Source organism: Hesperophylax consimilis, chromosome 22 (genome assembly GCF_061612785.1).
Source record: "Hesperophylax consimilis isolate HC1 chromosome 22, BYU_Hcon_1.0, whole genome shotgun sequence".
NCBI classification, from domain to species: Eukaryota; Metazoa; Arthropoda; class Insecta; order Trichoptera; family Limnephilidae; genus Hesperophylax; species Hesperophylax consimilis.
This window is the reverse complement of record NC_142857.1, coordinates 10,772,980-10,794,563: the sequence shown is the minus strand read 5'-3', so window position 1 is coordinate 10,794,563 and position 21,584 is coordinate 10,772,980. Positions and strand designations below refer to the sequence as shown.

At 33.2% G+C, this 21,584-nt stretch overlaps 1 protein-coding gene across 7 annotated transcripts in view; it reads right to left on the bottom strand.

The window, feature by feature from the left end:
* Positions 1 to 18,861, bottom strand: part of Rbp (RIMS binding protein) — a 230,051-nt gene extending 211,190 nt beyond the window's left edge. For all 7 annotated transcript variants that reach the window (XM_089645260.1, XM_089645264.1, XM_089645265.1 and 4 more), the window contains exon 1: positions 18,615 to 18,861. The gene's annotated coding sequence lies outside the window, so the exon portion shown is untranslated. The remainder of the gene's footprint in view (positions 1 to 18,614) is intronic.
* Between the last annotated feature and the right edge of the window lie 2,723 nt (positions 18,862 to 21,584).

The window sequence follows — 21,584 nt, the reverse complement described above, 5'->3', positions numbered from 1 at the left end:
CTCCTTTGAAACGCTCAAGTCTGAACGAGACGGCACGATTTGATCCTTGCGGTAAAAGACGATAGAGAAAATGACAATGAATCTATTACGAGACACCGAGTAAAAATGCCAACAACATGTACGGATACATTTTTTTGTATGTAGGTTTGATTTGTCCCTTTTTGTGTGGTGATGTTGCTTTACTGTAGTTTTTGGGGAGTGTGGACGACCATAAGGCCATTTTACGTAGCGAATATGGCCTCCGCGCAGGATTAGATCAATAAAATAACGGGAAGCTTACAAAAATATGCGTGGGCACCACTCTACACCTATACCCTATAATACCCCTGTATTGTTATTAACTATTAACATTTACGCACATGTCGCGTCAACACGTACGCCCTTGCAAGTTTATTGGTGTCGGGTTGGCTGGAATACAAGAACTTTTCTAGGCCTAGAACCAAATTAATTCCGTTAGTTTTTATCAATTAGTTTTTATTTGATTTATAATAGGACTAGCTTTAGCACTCGGTTGAAGCCGGGTGACATTATTTTTATCAAAATCTTTTTTAACATTTGATAACTGTACGCGAAGAAAACTGAGTACTAAGAATCTCTTCAAATTATTGTTAATACGGTTAAAAACGAGATTGCAGATCTTACAAATGAAATAACAGGTTTTCTGATAAGCTTTTTAGTAAATTGCGATCATTATCACGATGTCATGAAAACATCAAGACAAAATGCATTATAGATTGCCTTAATGACTGCAATCTGGTTTTTAACTGGATTACCAATAATTTGAAGAGATTCTTATTAAATAAGTAATATCTACTTATTTTTCTCCGTGAATGATAAACAATATGGCGTCTTGCCTTATTTTTTGACGGTTAGACGAATGTTTCAAAGTTTTGTAGCTAATAACGGAAACGGGGTTGGGACCCGAAAATACATTAGTTTGACCTAGAAATTTAGACACAGTTACTTGAAATGAAGGTTAATTTAGCCGGATTTTTGCTATTTAAGTTACTTAATCAAAATGTTAAGAGTTCAGTTAAAGTCAATAACGCAAAATTGCTTAGCTACATTCTTTCATTACTTGTCGGTGGCTTAGTTAATAGATTTTCTGGATACGAAAAAAATCATTCCTAACTTAGGCTTTGCTCGCTTTTGATCTCATAGAAATCGTTGTGTCTCCCTTACTATCATGGTGAGAAATACAATATAAATGGCGTTGGAAAGAGAAAACACCACGATTTATATTTTAATTAAAATAAATTATTAATTAATTTTATTTATACTAAATTAAGCACAGAAGGAAAGAAACCGACCGCAATTTTATTTCGTGAATTACTTTTAATTTATTTTATATGAAACGATAAAAAAGTGAAAAAAACGAATTTAATACATTTGTCTAATAAAACTTGTGTTTTTTTCGTCATAAGTAATTTTGGTGATCGGATAAATCATCGAAATGGTAATATATCACATCTTTAAAAAGTTATATAAAGTCATGGAAAGTGACGAAACAAAAACTTTATTAATTGGGTTAAATATGTTAGGTTAGGTTAGGTTTAATTTTTTTTTCATCGTTTCTAATGACTTTATATCATGTTTTAAAGGTGTGTTGAATTGCCGCTGTGTTGAGTACCTAATCATGGAACCGTAATTTTTGTTCGGTGTTTAGAGAAAGAACGCAAGGTGTACCATTTTTAATTTTTTACATTAATGTTTGCATCAAAAAGTTTATTTTTATAAAATTGTAATGTTTATAGATAATAATACAATTAGAAAGCGTATTTTATCATCTTTCCAAATAGTTTTCAGTTTTCTGATACGTTCAGAATTATTCCATTTATTGAATTGTGATACTCACAAATTCTGACAGAATATGCCCAAGGGGTTAAGTCGTCTGCAAAGTTAACTGTGTCATCCATTTCTGATCTCTTTGACCTTAAAGTTATGTCACACAGCATTTATTTATTTATTATTATAATTACAATTATTATTTGTACAGTCGTTTTCTTAAATCAGTTTCAATTTTGAAAATATTACACAGATAGGTACGAAAAAAGAAATTGTATTATTATATAACCAGCGCAGACCGGTTAAAAATCACGGGAAAATTAAATATAGATAAAAAAGTAATAAATAAAAATATTTAGATAAAAACCGACAAAATAATTGCCCCGGCCAAAAACCGAACTACGATCAATTGCTTCGAAGGCAACAATGCTGACCATTAAACCACCAACTATTGTAAAAACGGCGACAAAACCAATAAACTCTGAATAAAAGAAAAATCATGTATTTTTTAATGTTACGTACATCACATAACATCTGAAATTATACGGCTTAATAATAATTCCTTGATTATAAAATTGTATTTGGTATAGAATAGAGCACTATAGCGGCCGTTGAAGGGCTCAAACCGATAAATTCCCGCTAGGTTTATGGTCTACGTTCACGGATAAAAAGCTATTTTATCTCGGTACCATCACTTAACTACCCAATATTGGGACTTGGGGGATTTGTTGGGCGTGTTGATTTATTATTAATACACTAAGATCCTTTGTATAGAAAAACAAAGATTTATCTTTTCGTTATTAGGGATGATAACAGATTGTATTTTAATTCCCGCAGTGGTGTGAAAAGATTTTTTTAGATTTAAGCAATATAAGTAGCAAAAGTATTTTTTGTTGTTGTAGAAAATTAATGTTTTTTCAATACTTACATTCTGATATATTAAATTATTATAGCATAAACACAATGTATAGTTTTTAGATTTAAGCAATATAAGTAGCAAAAGTATTTTTTGTTGTTGTAGAAAATTAATGTTTTTTCAATACTTACATTCTGATATATTAAATTATTATAGCATAAACACAATGTATAGTTTTTAGATTTAAGCAATATAAGTAGCAAAAGTATTTTTTGTTGTTGTAGAAAATTAATGTTTTTTCAATACTTACATTCTGATATATTAAATTATTATAGCATAAACACAATGTATAGTTTTTAGATTTAAGCAATATAAGTAGCAAAAGTATTTTTTGTTGTTGTAGAAAATTAATGTTTTTTCAATACTTACATTCTGATATATTAAATTATTATAGCATAAACACAATGTATAGTTTTTAGATTTAAGCAATATAAGTAGCAAAAGTATTTTTTGTTGTTGTAGAAAATTAATGTTTTTTCAATACTTACATTCTGATATATTAAATTATTATAGCATAAACACAATGTATAGTTTTTAGATTTAAGCAATATAAGTAGCAAAAGTATTTTTTGTTGTTGTAGAAAATTAATGTTTTTTCAATACTTACATTCTGATATATTAAATTATTATAGCATAAACACAATGTATAGTTTTTAGATTTAAGCAATATAAGTAGCAAAAGTATTTTTTGTTGTTGTAGAAAATTAATGTTTTTTCAATACTTACATTCTGATATATTAAATTATTATAGCATAAACACAATGTATAGTTTTTAGATTTAAGCAATATAAGTAGCAAAAGTATTTTTTGTTGTTGTAGAAAATTAATGTTTTTTCAATACTTACGTTCTGATATATTGAATTATTATAGCATAAACACAATGTATAGATCAATTGACGTAAGGAATTGAAGATTGTTTTGCAAATATCATCATTTTGGCTTATTTAATGTTTAGAATGAAAGCTTGTAAGCCGTTTTGTAATGTACTTAATCGGCGATTGGAATCATAAATTCCATAAAAATGTGAATTGAAATAATTTCTTGTCAAAATAATGATATTTTAATTATATGTACGTGTTGTTTAATACTTATGAATTTTAAGTGAAAATAACCTACAAACCTCAAATACTGAAACATACATTGAAAACGGCACTTTTTGTTTAGAACATGGCATAATATATCGAAAATTGACAATGAATATTGCATAGAATATAGAATAACACTAGAAATGCCATGAAAATTTGAATAGAAAAATCTTCAATTTAGCCCAATAGCTCAGCGCTTCGTCTCACATACATTTGGCATAGTATATCTAAATCCCATTTTAATTTTGTAATCATAGTTGTGTATTGGATATTTATACCTTAATCAGACAAATATTAAATACGCCCAAAGGCATTTCTTGTATTATTATTTCGATGGCTTAGCTCACATGTGTGTAATGTGCAATTTGAAAATGTAATTAATTAGAACACTCCAGATTAATTATAAGTGTGACCGGATAAATCATCACATTTTTAAAAAGTTATATAAAGTCATGGAAAGTGATGAAACAAAAACATTATTAACTGGGTTAAGTAGGTTAGGTTAGGTTAGGTTAGGTTAGGTTAGGATAAAAAAAATAAATTTCATCGTTTCTAATGACTTTATATCACTTTTTAAAAGTGTGTTGAATTGTCAGGGTGTTGAGTTATCGTAGAACCAATTATAAGATATAATACAACAATATGAAAATAGATATCCGCTCTTTATCCATTCTGAATGAAAAAAATTATCTACATTTCTAAATTAAACACAACACTGCTTTTGACAATGTCCAAACTGCTCGCGATACTAGAACCAAAGGACATAATCTCTTACTTATCCCTTTCGCTAAAACAACTTTTGGCCAGAGAAATTTTAGATATTTTGCAACAAGGCTATACAATGCTCTTCCACTAGCCATTAGACTAAACACAATATTTTTTAAATATAAAACAGACACAAGTCTTGGATCATCAGCCAAGACAGATCTAAGATCAATTTTTTTTATAAAAACCCCTTTATAAGTATGTACTCCAACTAGATGCTGATTGACCTCTGTCATTTAATGTAAAGAAATATTGTTATATATGCTATCTTAGGTTATACTGCTTATATTAACTTCCATTTATTCTTTCATAAACTATTTTATCTTAACTTTTCTATGTACATTTATAATATTGCTATCCCTGCAGGATAACCTACACTTTCCATTATGTCTTCACGGTTTAAAATGTATACAACTTTATAATTTATATTTTAGTTATAGTTATGCAATGCATAATATGCATGTATCAAATAATACGAGTATGTAAATACTCATGTATGTATCCAATACGTCTGTATCGACACAGGTATATCCTAGTAAGACAGACATCGAAAAACACATGTAAAACAACTTTATATTGATAATAAAAAAAAAAAACATGTTTTTACTCAAAACTGCACCTAACACATCTGTGCTCTAGGCCAGGGGTCTCCAAACTTTTCAGCCGGAGGGCAACATTGACTACTCCAGTGAGTTCGGAGGGCCAAAACCGTTTTAATTTCTAGACACCCATATTTTCTGTCCTAAGGAGGGTGGGGATAGACAATAGAATTTTCAGGGATGAAAATATAGCTTTAGATAACGTAGCTTTGAAGATAATTTTTGATACTCGTTTTTCAGACCTTGATATAATTGCGAATCAAATAAAGATTTTTCAAAATCCTCTTGATATATTCGCGCGATACTTGTGGACGCAATTTATTGATGCCAGGTACCTCGCCAACGAGCATATTTATTTATTCGCACGAAAAAATTCGTGGAGTTTTCGCCCCTTCTGAGCAAGGTCTTAGCCATTAGCTGTTGCGGGTCCTTGATGACACTGGTCATAAGATGTCGCGGGCCGGATGGAAGACACTGGCGGGCCGGATACGGCCCGCGGGCCGTAGTTTGGAGACCCCTGACTCTAGGCCATCGGTGAATTCTATTAAATTTAGGTATTCAAAAAGTAACTCGAGTTTTACATCCATTAATACCGAAATATCGAGATTGTTAAAATATCAGCATATCAACAAAATTTTGTACTACGCGTTTTTATTTCGCTGGGCCATCAAATGGTTTTTGTAAAACCACGTACATCGTTATTTTGCTAAGCCAGGAAACGTTATGATATCAATTTAAAGCTAGTCTGAAAGTTCTTGCTCTAGACCTAACGAAGTTTAAACTTGGCAAACTTCCATGCTGCACTTTTGCAATGGACGCGATGTTCTTACACGATGAATTTTATAGCCAGTTATTCCATAATTTATGGTAATAATATAAGATGAGATGACTGTACCATTTTGAATGTAAGGTTTTTGTTTAAGGCGACTTAAAACTCTAATATAGGGTGTTTGTTCGGCGTTCACATTTTAATTATTTCTGATAAACTTATTCAAAAAAACATCTCTTATTGGAAAACCCTATATTAGCTGTAAGCGACAGATTTTATTTTTATAGACGATGAATTAGTAACTTCCCGAGGTATCCCTCCAGAAACATTTGAGATTTTAGGAATACTTTTTTCTGAAATAAACCCCATGAAAAGATCGATTTTCTAGGCCCGCTAGGCCAAAGTCGACCGTAGGACCGTCCATTAAGCCGGGCCGCGCGCCGAATTTTGTTTTATACAATTGCATCACTTATATTTTTGTGCACGGCATAGGGTATTGTCTCGTCTTAAGACGAAAATTTTTAAACACGGAGCCTCTTTATATAAATTATCAGGGAGTTCGCTGGAATCTCTTCAAATTATTAGTTTATACTCATTTTCCTCCGTGTAGGTAACTTCCACAGCGCGTGGAGGAATAATGTGAAAAAAATGACACGTGAATAGTAATTAGTGAGAGATTCTACTAACGTGGTATAATAATAATTAGAAACTAGCTCCATCCTATATAGGTAAGTCATATTATAGAGAAACTCTTTATTTTGTTCACATATAATTATTAGTTAGAGTAATAGAAAAACTAAATAATACTCGATCAGTAATGGAAGATACTTTATGTAGAGGGTTTTCCAATAAGAGGTGTTATTTTGATATTCAATCAAATCAATGGTTTCGTTGCTTGTGTGGCACGTAGCGCCATCTTGTTGAAAGTAAACGTTGTCCAGATCAATACCATCCAATTCCGGCCATAAAAAATCATTCATCATCTCTCGATAGGGCAATCCATTCACCGTAACCAGCCTCATTTTCGAAAAAGTAAGGTCCAATGACTCCGTCGGACCATAAACCGCACCAAACAGTCACACGTTGAGGATAGAGAGGCTTTTCAACAATAACTCTTGGGTTTACCGAGCCCCAGATGCGACAATTTTGCTTGTTGACGAAGCCACCGAGGTGGAAATGGGCATCATCACTCAAGATGATTTGCATTTGATTCACTCAAGTGAATTTTAATAATTTCATTTTTATTAATGGGTTAGTTTCTACTTGTCAAATGTCAAAAAATGACAGCTTCAAAAGTAACATCTACCGAAATAGCGGGCTATTCAAAATAACACCTCTTATTGGAAAACCCTGTAGAAGAAGTAATTCGAACCAAAATTGAATTGTTGCACATTGCTTGAAACGTCAAATGTCTTTAAACTTATTTTATGCAAGTCGGCAACGTCGAGGACATCAGCTAGTTTAAGAGAGGGAGCTTTCCTGTCACCTCTCGTTAGAATACAATATTAAACGCAGAAGCACAATGAATAACAGTAAGCTCAATATCATTAACACAAAAAAATAAACACTGTCTCAGTCAGCTATAACTACTAATCAAACTGAAGCTTTCGAGGTGAGCAAGCAGCGATCTCTCACTTAACACCTTTCGTTGCCTGAGATTTATAATTTAATCCAATCACTTCGCCAGTTATAAATCCACATACGTTTTTATTTTCGGCAGATTGGGTCAGGGTCAATAAGTCGGGTAACGCACAATCAGTTTTTAAGATTTTTTTCTATATTATTGGAGTATATTTTATGGTAATGCTCTTAGTATTTTTTTGTGATAATTGTTTTTTTTTCCTAATGGCTTACTTCTTTGCGGTTGCAGTTTGTTTTTAAATTTTGATTGATTGATTGATCTAGTTTGCAAGTGTAAAAAATTGTAATTGAGTCCTTAATTAGCTCATAATTCGAACGACGAAACAGGTCAAAGATAAGTAAAGTAAATAGTTTGTATAAAGCCAAGGAAAGTAAGTAGGTCAGGAACAAATATTGACAAAAAAAGTAATATAATATTTGTAGCTACAAGGTTCATGATTTTTCTGTTTATAAGAAATTGCTCGTAATCTCATCACTATTAGACCTCCGTGGTTCTAATCCCGGTGTGCGCAAGAAAATTGTATGTGAATAGTCATAATTTATTTCCTTAACATTAGTATAATATTGCGGGCGGCTCTTGGTTGGGCTTCGCCCAGTTTAAGTGATACTAACAACAGTTACATTTAATAGGTAGATATTAGGTCATTCACAGAGAGAGGGTGAGTATGTATTGTAAATAGATTATTAGAGAATATTACAGAAGAAAAGAAAACATGTCAATATAAAATCAGATATAATCAATAAGCGAAAAAAAAATTATAAACCCTCTTTTAAATATTTTCCCACTCAACTGGTCTTTCCCGTCTAAAGATATTGTAATTCCTAATTCTAATAAACTTCACCCATTCTTACTCCTCCCCCCTCCTTTAACTTCTTCTTTCCAATTGTAATCTTTATTTAATTTTAAACTTCAATGTATACTTACTCCTGATGACTTGAACTTCGTTCATGAAACATGTAGAGGTTGTATGTAATTAAGTGATGTAAACAAAGTTATTTGTTATTTTTGTTTATTATCAAAGTGATAAGCTTCCAGAAGAAATCTTCTTATTAAACGCTTGTTAATGGTCAAGTAATTTTGCGTAACTATGCGTATTGTTAGCTGCATATTTAAATATTCGCGCCAGTCATTTGCTTCGTTCTTATGCCGCCAGAGGGGCAGAGTCGAATTTTGCCTGCAGACCCCCTATTCGGGATTTACCCGAAACATACGATTTGAATTCGACCAATGAGAGGGCCTAGATCGTCCAGACGCTAGCGTAATAATACTATCAGATTAGCTCACTTAATCCTTTGCGGTGTAACATAATATTATTATAGGATTATTGGGTTAAAATTCAGATCGAAATACTAAAAACGGTATTTAATCTTAGTATCATAAAAATACCACTTTTAAATTTTTTAATAAGAAACAAACATTACATGAGTTACAGTAATGAAACAATATACAGGAATTAGATATTTCACGTTGGGTACCTATGATATGTTCCCTCGTAATGCCTGCTAAGTGGTATGTTTATACTTTAATTACCAGGTGAAGTTTGTAGTATATGGGTGTTGCGTGTGAGTGTGTAATGTATATGAGTGTGTTGTGCATATGTGTGGCAATGAACAGTTTATATTATTGACATGATGCCACGTTTGAATTTGGGCAGTGAATCTGAAAAAAAGTTTAGACGATTAGAGTATGAAGAGTCAGGTTAATTGGCGAATTAGATCCTGCATTTATTTTATAATTAAGCGTGTGGAATAGCACTATACAGGGTGTATCGGCACGTACCCGACAAACTTTAACCAGCTATTCCTTAGCATATTTGGAGTAAAAAATCTTATTTACACTTTGCTGTCCGGCAACGTTTTTTTTTAATAAAAAATTTACTATTCATATTTTCACCACATTTCACCACTGTTTTATCCTTTGTCAAAGTTTGAAAATCTACAATCACAACGAAATGGCACGGCACCATTCGTCTCATTTTTATCTATTATTATTTAGTGTGTGCGAAAGAGCGAAGACGCTTTTTGACATACTAGCTTATAACAGCTGTTGAACACGAAACGCAATGCCAATGACAGTGATGTAGTGTGGAAATTAAAAAAAAATGTTTTTAATTGAAAAAAAAATGCTACCGGACAGCAAAGTGCCCATAACATTTTTTACTCCAAATGTGCTAAGGAATAGCTGGTTAAAGTTTGTCGGGTTAGTGCCGATACACCCTGTATGTCGTGCATGTCTCAAAAGTATGTTAAAATTAATCGTTGTTTTGTTTTTTTTTAAAGTTTTTATTCTAGATAAAAGAAGATTAAATTTTCACTTATTTAACTAGAAATAACTAATAAATTACACTTAAACCTTAAATGCATACTGTTGCAAAACTGCAACATACCGTTCAAACCACCTTTAACTCTTTGGTGTATACTTAATGCATGCCGTTTTAGAATTATCAAGTTCACGGTAATATATTTTATCGAGTGGCATCAGCTTTTTTTTCTTTCGCGAATGTCAAATGTCACTTTTTCTTTAACAAAGTGAAGATTCTCGAAAATTGGTTGGAGGTTAGAATTACAGTTTGGTTTTGCTGTTATTATTTTGATTTTCTTAGGTAAGTAGATACAATAATACAATACTTATATGTAATAACTCGTATTTTTCCGGTACACTTATTAGTTTTGAGAATTTTTTTTAGGTTTTTTATTTCATACGTAAATTGTTCGTATTATTTTTTTTATTAAATACATGGTGTTGTAAATCTGAAACAATTTTTTTTAATCAAATATCATTAAAAAATTACAAAAAAAATAAATTCTTTATATTTCCTTGCATATGCATGTAAATATCTACAAAATATATTTTTTTCCAGAAAAATTAATAAATCATGCATTTAAGGGTTAAATACATTACATAACAATATTATTCACTTTCAGTGTTTTGTTGATTGAGCTTAAACGTGAAAAAAATATTTTTAAATGTACCTAACCAATGTTAAAAATGACTGTTTACCGTTTCAGAACAGATATTGTCTTGAGAAGCAGATAACATATTATAGATATAGGACTGGGTTACCGGTTATGAAATTAAATCAAGAAAAAAAAACAAAAAAACGTGTTCTTTTCTCGTGTTGTCCATGTAAGAGACAAATTTTCTTGAATAGCTTTGGTTAACTTTGTTTTGTGACATACCATATGTACTGGACGCCTACGCCAGTGACATCGACTGTAAATGCCGGTTTCCTCTCGGGGGTACCTTAGGTAAGGGTTTACAAAGAAACACAACTGCGAATGTCGTCGGACAACTGACTGATTGTGGCAGTTGTTTGCATATTTATTGAGTTCGAATTGAACACGTGTTAATGTACATCAAATATTCTTATCTCTAAACAGGATGCATGAGAGCATTAAGGAACCAATAAAAAAATAACTAAATTTTAATTACTACGGTTAAATCCCATTTGAAACATGATACGTGTCCGGTGATAAGCTTCAAAAAGGGATTCGGCGTCGTTAGATGCGTGATAACAGTAAATATTCATTTCCTTAATTATTTTAATAATTATGTCCATCCGCCTGCTGTCCGGTACACCATATTTTGCCATAAAACTCGGGAATTTCATATGTTGACCAGTGACATCAATTTAAATAACTTTTAGGTGGAGAATTCACATTTTTACCAATTATACCTATCACACTGCGAAGAAAGAAAAAGGTGTAGCTGCATGTATATGTTTGATTTCACAAAAATGATAAATTATGTTGAATTTCTTAATAAAAGGCAAATTTAATTACATTCATTATGCAATACCTATCATGTGAAGCGAAAATAGGGTGAACTGTTTAGTATACATGAAAAACCACAGCCGGTTAAAGCGCCATGCACGCCACTGGTAGTATCTATTTCATAATAGTTGATACTTAATATTTGTGCGTTACCATTTATTATTTAACGATCGTGTTAATAAAATTGCTTACATCCAGGGGCAATATATGAAGCTGTAAACTTTAATTACGCTACGTGAACTGTTCAAATGACCCTGCAGTCATAAATTATTCTGTGCAAACAACATTTTTATTCATAAGTCATTTTTATCAGGTATACACTAAGTTATACGCACACAAAAGTTAATAGCCGAGTGGATAAAAACGTTGGGTTCCTATCCCCGGGTTCAAGTCTCTGCCTACAAGCTAAGTTAAGTCCTCTACTTATTTCCTAGCAACAGTTTCCGTTCATTAAGATGGTAAAAAAAGAATTCGAATATTGACAGGGTATTAGTAACTCAGAAAAATATTTTTTTGACAGAGGTCCTCAAACTTTTTTGGCCCGCAGAGCACGTTCAGATTTTTTTCTGTTTGGGTAGACCCCTGCTTACCTAGTATTGATTTTCGGACCTAAATTTCCTTAGGTGATTTCATAATAGGTTTGTTTTTATTTACAGGATTCTCCACAATATTTTCGAATCCAATACATTCCCAAAAATTGTCCACTCTAGTGGACACCCATTTACATCTCGTTAACCCCCATTTTTTTGTTTGTTTAGATGGACCCCTTTAGTAGGAAATCTACCCCTGGGGGACGATATAGAAAACTTTGGGAAAGACTGGTCTAAGACCTTCTCACTAATGCCGGGATCACGTAAGACGATACAATGTTGTCCTGTCCCTGCTCCGTGAACAGCTTCGACCGTGAAGAACAAGACAATGGGACAATACAAAAATTCTACAATTCTACAGTAGGTCAGTATAAAAAGCTATGGAAGGTGTTGTCCAAGTTTGGAGTGAATACAAATCTGACTCAGGCAATTGCGTCTCTGTATGAGGGAAGCGTTGCATGTGTTAGGGTAGGATATCACAAAAGGTGTTAAACAAGGCTGCGTAATGTCACCGTGGTTATTCAATCTATACATGGATATGCAATTTGTATGCAAGAATTGAATGAGGTGGGATTGGGCGCGAATTTGAGTAATCTGAAAGTATGTTGCCTGTTGTATGCTGATGATGCGGTGCTGATTGCTAATAGTATGGATGATCTGCAGTCTCTCGTGTCTAGGATGAACGAAGTATGCGTGAAGAATGAATTAATGATGAATGTAAGTAAGTCTAAAGTAGTGGTGTTTGAAAGAGAGAGTACGAAAACAGTGTGCAATATAGCTGTGAATGAGGAATACTATATAGCAGGTGGATGAGTTTGTGTATTTAGGAAGTATGTTTACGAGAGATGGAAAGGCTGACAGAGATATTGAAAGAAGAGTAAATGCAGGTAACATTAATGGAGGACTGAACGCAGTTGGCGCTAGCAAAAAAGTTTCAGCTCGATCGGATGTCGGAAAGAGGATGAATTTCCACTTCCAATATTTGCATTCAATCATTCCCGCGAACAAAAGTGAAATTTAAATAGATGTAGTTAAAAAATCTGGCAACATTGAATCAAAATCAAAGTAGAAAATTACCCTATGGTTGCATAGACGGAAACTGTAATCGATAAACGTATTTCAACCGATCTGACTTCCGCCCTCGCGTTGTTTTAGGGCGGCTAGGCTGTTGTGCATCCGAATACCACCTCGCTCTCGCAAACCGCCCCCCATCGACCGCCCACTGGGAGATTCAATTATTAAAATAAGGGCAGCCTACTGATATAGTGCTCTACTAGGACGAGGCACTCTTTCAATTATGTTGTACATATTTAATTAGTGGTTTTCAGAACACAATCTAATGGAAAAGTTATAAATATATCGATGGGTTTGAATATATTTTCAAATATAAATTATGCATCTTTTCTTCCAACAATTTTCCTTTTTTTATAAGAAAGAAATAAAATATTTTGAAGTTTATCGTATACCTAATATCCCGAATACTTTTTTTGGAGCAGGTGGATGAGTTTGTGTATTTAGGAAGTATGTTTACTAGAGATGGGAAGGCTGACAGAGATATTGAAAGAAGGGCAAATGCTGGTAACACCATTAATGGAGGACTGAACACGGATGGCGCTAACAAAAAACTATCCAAAGAAGCGAAGCAAATAATGTGTTATCGTGTTAAAGATGTGGAGGTTCGCGAAGAATGCAAGGCTGATTTAAACGTAATGAGTAAGATTGAGAAAAGGACGCTTAGATTTAAGCATTTAAAGCGAATGAACAAAGAAAATAGTGTAAGGGGATTATATGACTCAAGTGAGAATAAATGAGCTATGTAAAAAGCAAGAATAATAGAAGAGTATGTATTAATATGAACGAGGCAAGGAGTGTTTGGCGGTGCTTATTCTCTGCCTGCCCCTGCGGGGACACGTCGTGATAGTTTGTTAATAACTAAAAATTACAATTATTTTGTCCGTGAAAATCTGAAATCATATCATTGTGAGGGTTTTTGAGAATTGAAATTAAAAAAAAATTCTAAGCCATAAACAATGTCGATAGGTTTTGTGTGATACGTTTAACCCGTTTCAGGACAACAATTCATTTAAATCGGGAAATTGGTTTGCATGAAATTATTTATCATTTCAGAATCAATTGATTTGTTTATTTGGTATTTAGCATGAATATTTATTTATTTATACTGATTTTTTACAGATGTTCTCACATATGTGAGAACTATCCAGTTACAAAAACTCAGTTAGAGAAACAATTGATTTACTCATTCGGTATTTAGCATATTCAGAATCAATTGATTTGTTTATTTGGTATTTAGCATGTACAGAATCAATTGATTTATTTATTTGGTATTTAGCATGTACGGATGGCACCCAAACCCTATAAATAGAAATTCGTGAATAAAAAAGGTGTTTCAACGAAGCTGCTAATATAACTCACGGTGAGGTCTGTCGTCGTGAATAAAATAGGCGTTTCAATAAAGCTGCTAATATAACTCACGGTGAGGTCTGTCGTCGTGAATAAAATAGGCGTATCAATGAAGCTGCTAATATAACTCACGGTGAGGTCTGTCGTCGTGAATAAAATAGGCGTATCAATGAAGCTGCTAATATAACTCACGGTGAGGTCTGTCGTCGTGAATAAAATAGGCGTATCAATGAAGCTGCTAATATAACTCACGGTGAGGTCTGTCGTCGTGAATAAAATAGGCGTATCAATGAAGCTGCTTATATAACTCACGGTGAGGTCTGTCGTCGTGAATAAAATAGGCGTATCAATGAAGCTGCTAATATAACTCACGATGAGGTCTGTCGTCGTGAATAAAATAGGCGTATCAATGAAGCTGCTTATATAACTCACGGTGAGGTCTGTCGTCGTGAATAAAATAGGCGTTTCAATAAAGCTGCTAATATAACTCACGGTGAGGTCTGTCGTCGTGAATAAAATAGGCGTATCAATGAAGCTTTTAATATAACTCACGGTGAGGTCTATTGTCGTGAATAAAATAGGCGTATCAATGAAGCTGCTAATATAACTCACGGTGAGGTCTGTCGTCGTGAATAAAATAGGCGTATCAATGAAGCTTTTAATATAACTCACGGTGAGGTCTATTGTCGTGAATAAAATAGGCGTATCAATGAAGCTGCTAATATAACTCACGGTGAGGTCTGTCGTCGTGAATAAAATAGGCGTATCAATGAAGCCGCTAATATAACTCACGGTGAGGTCTGTCGTCATTAAATTTGAAAAGGTTTTTTTTGGAATTTGAAGGTAGGTAAACGAAGATATTTTCAGCTATTAACGTTATTTCCATAATGAGCTATGGCGCTTTGAAATTTCCACTTCATTGGCAGAAAATAACATACTTTTTCAATTGTTTTCTGAGGGCAGGCGGTAAAGTCAATTCATATCTAAAAATACAATATTATTTTTAAAAAACTTTTAGTTTAACATTTCATTATTTAGTACATAAAATCAAAACAATGTTAAAAAAATCCAATATGTAATTAATTATTATTAATTTGAAAAAATTACTACAATAGTTCATTAACGTCAATATTTAAAAAAATCTTATGTTTGTGTTATTGGCAAATTTGAGTTTTGTTTTTACTTATTACATGACTTTATCTAATTGAGCAAAAATTTCCTCAAAAACAAGAGCCTTTGATCTTTATGGTGAGGCAAGGCTATTTTTATTTCCTTTATAACAATGCATAAAATATAAAAAATATGCACCCATTGTTAAAAATAAAAATATTAAATAATAATAAAATAAAAATTACATATGCTTTTCCGATTATTTTCTAATAACCGGTTTAACTAAATTTAAGTATGTAGGTTATTTTGATATGCACCAATATGTTATAACAATCTCTATTAGCAATACAATATTTGGTGTCGTAATCCACCAGTTAACTAAATTACAATGACGTTAATTAACATTTGTACTGATAATGTGTCAGTTATTGTAATGAATGTCGGCTCCGTTGAGTTTCCCTTGTCCCTGATGGTGAATACATCAAAGAGCGGATGCATTTCACTGCAATACTTGCGGTTATAGAATGCATTTAGCGCGCCCACTGTAATTTATTGCACAAATGAACGAGTAACGAACAGCTAAATTTGGAAATTTTGGGGAATTTACAGCCAGATCCTGTTTGAATAATAATTTAGTGTTAAATGAAAAAACATTTCACGCTTCTTTCGTATTTTGTTATTGCGAAAGGACAATGACATTTATTTCGTAGTTTGTTATTGCTAAAGGACAATGACATTTTTTTGTATTTTGTTAGTGCTAAAGGACAGTGACATTTTTTTCGTATTTTGTTACTGCTAAAAGACAGTAACATTTTTATCGTATTTTGTTACTGCTAAAGTACAATGACATTTTTTTCGTATTTAGTTACTGCTAAAGGACAGTGAAATTTTTTTCATATTTTGTTACTGCTAAAGGACAATGACATTTTTTTCGTATTTTTACTGCTAAAGGACAGTGACATTTTTTCGTATTGTGTTACTGCTAAAAGTAATGATATTTTTTTCGTGTTTTTTTCTTCGTCCAATAATACATTTATATTGTTGCAGCTGAACGCAGTAGAAATTAGGCGTTTGTGAGGCAAAACCATGTATGATCGTCTGAGAAATGTGGAGACCCGCAAATAATGTAAGGCTGATATAAGCGTAATGAATGAGGTTAAGAAAGGGACGCTTAGATTGTTTTGACATGTTGAGAGAATGAACGAAGAAAGCATTGTGTGTAAGGATAATATAAGAAAGTGCATGGCAGAGTAAGTCTTGGACGCCCGTGAATGGAAGACATGACATAATCAAGCAAACAAAATACTTGCCGTGTCAAGATTGAAAATAACACAAAAGTATGTACGAGAAAATGTATGAATATGATATAATAAGATCGAGTTGTTTGGCGGTTCATCCTCTCTGCCTACCCCCGCGGAAACGGCGTGACGGTTAGTTGGTTAGTGATCATTATAAAGTTTTAATGTCTCACCCGTTGAAAGAATATTTAACATATCTAAAATAGGTTGATGCATAAGAGAGTCTCGTATATTATTTTTTTTATTTCATAAAGTTAAAAGATTACAATATATTTTATCGAATGTAATTTAAAAACCACATTGATATTAACAAAATCATCTATTTAGTCCTTCAATGCAATAACAAATTCACTGTGTTATTTATTTCATAATCATCCCCTATACGCGTAAGGTAATAATCCGGGCAAGATTTGCGCCACATTTGGACGCATGTACCAAACTACGTAGACACTACCCACCCGAAAGCTCAATGGAACGCTCTCCGTAGGTACCTACCCGCTACCTAACACCTACCCTCCACCCACCCTTTTTTTCTGAAAATACGGGGTTGATTTGCGTAAAACGGGCTAAGATTCTAAAAATCTTCCCATATCCCGAAAGCCCTCTGTTTTTCCTTACAGATTTAATAGCAGTTTTAAAATAAAAAGAATAATTATAGATACAACATTATGAAACGGTTTAAAAAATTATCATATCGCCTTTGGACTAATAACAAATACGTTAGAATTATAGATACTGGAAAAACGAATAATATTGGTTGGGAACATTTCGAATGATATCCAATAATGATCGCTTCCCACAGTTCATTAAAATTATTTATGTCATGCATCGTAATACTTAAAAATCACTGAAAACTCAAGCACAAATCTATCATTAAGACTTATCCATGTAAAAATACTTTCAAAATGTAAAAATCTGCCTACAGAACGTGAAATAATAACAAACTGGGGCTAAAATGGCAGTATTATTATACCAATAGACAGCAAGGGTTATTAAATAGGCCAACATTACAGAAGCATAATCAGCCAATCATATTATGCCTCTCTGGGAAGAGCGCAAGCAACAGTTAAAGTAACCAAAATAGCGAGTGTAGTCATTAATAGATCAGAATACAAGAGATCGAAGCTTTTATTTAATTCTGACCATGTAATAGCTTAAATTATTCCACACAAATACAATGGTAACGAAATATACGAGTCAAAGCTTTCATGCCATAAAACGTTGACAAAATTAATAAGTGAAACGAAAGAAAAACGATCTACGTCACTTGTCTACGCGAAGTTACGGAAATTTGTTCAATACGATGTCTGATGATATTTAGTGTAACCTTAATTATTTATTTTTATATCGAATATTATTAGAGTACATGCAAGGAAATTTACAGAGCTTTAAAGCTACATTTCTTGGAAGTTAAAAGATTTAAAACATTCCTTTATAAGAAATAGCGTTTTAGCAATTGTTAAGATGTTGAAAACAAAATCAAATGAGGTCTAACTAAAAGCACACTGAGTTATCATATCTGTTTATATTATTTAGTTTTGTTGAAAATATATTTATCAAACAGGTTTTAAAAAGCTTAAAAATTGAATATAAAGAATGATTAAATCATAAGATTTCAATACAAATCCAAATGACATAAAATCCACAGATTCATCTGTAAGAAAATCGCCTTGAATCCTAATCTTGAGCATCCATCCCAAAGATACATCTCCGGCAGATAGCTGGAAGACGTATCTTGGGATTACTTCATGTAACAATAGAGAATAAAGTAAATTGGTATCAGAACAAATCGCAGTCAGCATCCATCCAGTCAACAAACATTGGCATTAAAACTGGTCACCCAGGATCGAGACGACCTTACCTCAGTAAAATTCTCGTTCTAAATCCATAACTGTACACACTTAACACGTTGCCGCTCGCAGTGAATCTAATAACGAAACTTAACGGTATTATTTGGGTATAATTTAAAGTAGGGTGCGCGATTGAATGTCTCCATCGGTTGGTGTCCCGTCACTGTGTTCTAGGGAAGGTGGCGACCGCCATGATGGGTATTATCGGGAAATAGTGTTTTGGAGAATAAGCGCTGGCGGCGGCCGTCAGCTGTGCCCGCTAGCTAACACAGACTGAGTCAGACTCGCACGGGGCAGAATCAACCCCTAGTGATGGGGTGCTTCTGATCGGTACACCCTATATATTTGACACTCTAGTGGTAAATATCGTCTTGCTTTTAACTTGGGGATTATTACATCTCGGTGGTTGTGAAATGACGAGAAATCTCAAGATATCTTCGGCTTTGAAAGTACCTTTCGCAATTCAAATTCTCTCAAATCAAAACAAACAAACACATTTCGAATATAATACAGCTATTTTAATTTAAAAATTAAAATTTTAAAAGCTGATATATCCCGATAAGGCGTTACCAAGGGATTAGTTAATTGTTGTTAACTATGATTTTTTTTCTTCTTTTAAGGCGATGCCATGCGTAACAATGCAAATTCATGTTGGTTAGAAAATTTGATCACTTAGAATTGTTTTAGATGCTTTTATTAAATACTGCAAGTAGAACACATCTTGGCCTACTAGATGATCCAGTATTTTTTAGATAAGTCTTTTAATAAGCCTAGAAAAAATAATGTATCAGGCCTATAAAACTGCTTTAAAGTTCAAATTCTCCTACTTACGAACGCATTTTTGGTGACGGTTTGTATAATATGGCAAATTAAGGTATTTATAAAATGATCGTAAAACAATTAAATATTTTTGCTTGAATGTCCGCAAAATAAAATAAAAGCCACTTTTTGGCGATGTTTTTTTCTTGTATTTATCAAAAAAAACGGATGGTGTTGAATGGGAATTTAAACCTTATCGCCATCTACATAAGGGGTGTTATTGTTAGCAGCTTGATTCAAAATGTCACACGACGTATGGCATCGCCTTAATGCCCTTTTCCATCGGAGGATGGACATCAGCATTGGCAATTTTTACTGTACTTTACTTGACTTCACCCAAAACTGCATCGCACTGTAGATTTTGAAGCCACGAGGTGCTAGGTTTTCTACTACGTTTTCCACCAATCTTCTCTTTGATTGGTCTTGGTCTTCTATTCGATACTTCTCCTTAATTTATTACATTCATTTACAAATTCCTTACAAATCACCACACTTCACTTCTAAAAACACATATTCTATCAAATTTAATATTTTTTTCCCAATCGGCATTACGATCACCAAAATACGGTTAGGAATTTTCCCCATCTCTAGTTTGGCCGACGCCCGCCTGGCGCGCCGCTCGATAAAGGGCGCACGGCGCTTGCGCAGACGTCTACGCCGTGACGTCAGGTGACATTCATAAAGCGGCGGGCGCGCGCAGCCGCTACGTAGTCAAGCGAGGAGGCCACTCGTAGTACAGGCGCTGGTAGTGAACTGGAGATTTTGGTGCTAGTAGTATAGGGTAGCAGAAAAACACCGAAAAACTCCCAAAAATAAAAAAAATTATGAATTTTAAAACTACTTCTGTTGCTTTTTTTAACTAATAGTTTTACTCAATGAAATATTAGTCAGAAGGAACACCAAATTTGATATCGTTTCTTATTTTTAAAACGTTTGAAATTTTTATAACACCATAACGCATGTTGGAAATAAGAGTCCTAGATTTAAAATGTAAATGGTCGCTATAACCTATAAATTCTATACGTAAAAGGTATGCAGACTTCATTAAGCTGGAACTCAGATATTTGAATTGTTTCAGCAAACAGTTTTCAGCTCTTTGTGGAAATACATAATACAGGGTTTTTCCATACAAACATTTCAACTTTTGTACCTAAAAACTGCCTTAAAACGTTGAAATTTAGATTTTTTTGCTTGTACTATCACGTAGAATCACCTCCTGAAGTGTGTGCATATTGCCCCAGGACACCCTGTATATGACGCTTTTAATAAATTTTCCTAGAAAAATAATTTGTTTAACCCATTTATGCCTGCCGTGCCCAAACGAGGACGCCTTCAAATCTACCCACCATTTTGTTATTAATGTGGTAAGTTTTGCTAACAGTGCATTATTGTCGAGTTAATTGATGTGTCTTACATTTTATATCAAACATTCTGGATAACACCATTTATAAAAAGTATTTTAGTGTCATAAATAAAGTGAATCTCAGAGTCGCGGTGATTACCAAATGTAAGTATTTTTTTTTATATGTTTACGTTCGTAAATTTTTAATTTTTCTACATAATCTTATTGAACACTTTGTTTACTTTGGAATAAAAATTTTATAAGGTAAAATATATAATTTACTGAACTGTGAACTACTTTTTTTTGTTGGTGTCCCCAAATAGGGACAGTGGGCACATAAAGAGTAAAATATTCTTTTTTTTTACAGAGTTTTGACTGCACATAAATATGTCAAAACGGCAATTTGAAGTAAGCGATAACTATCATGGACTCCAGGAGGCCCTTGATGCTATTATGGCAGAAGAGGACTCAGATGTTGAATTTGATATCGTTGCTCTTCCCCCAGAAACAAGTATCCTCACTGACGAAGAAGAAGGCGATGAAGACAATAGTATTACCAATGACATGCCAAGAGATATTCCTGGAAATATCGAAGTTTTTGTGAACAGAAACGAAGAAGATTGGGACAGTTCTGATGAAGAGCCTTTGTCGAATTCCGCTAGAAGGCAACGATGCAATGTTGGGCCCCGTTGGCGTAAATGCGAGCCTAGCTACGATCACATGCCTTTTGATGAGAATAATGTACAACAACGATGCAAAAACCTAATTACTGATCTCAAAGGTAAAAATCCTGTTTCAATTTTTGAGAAGATTTTTGATC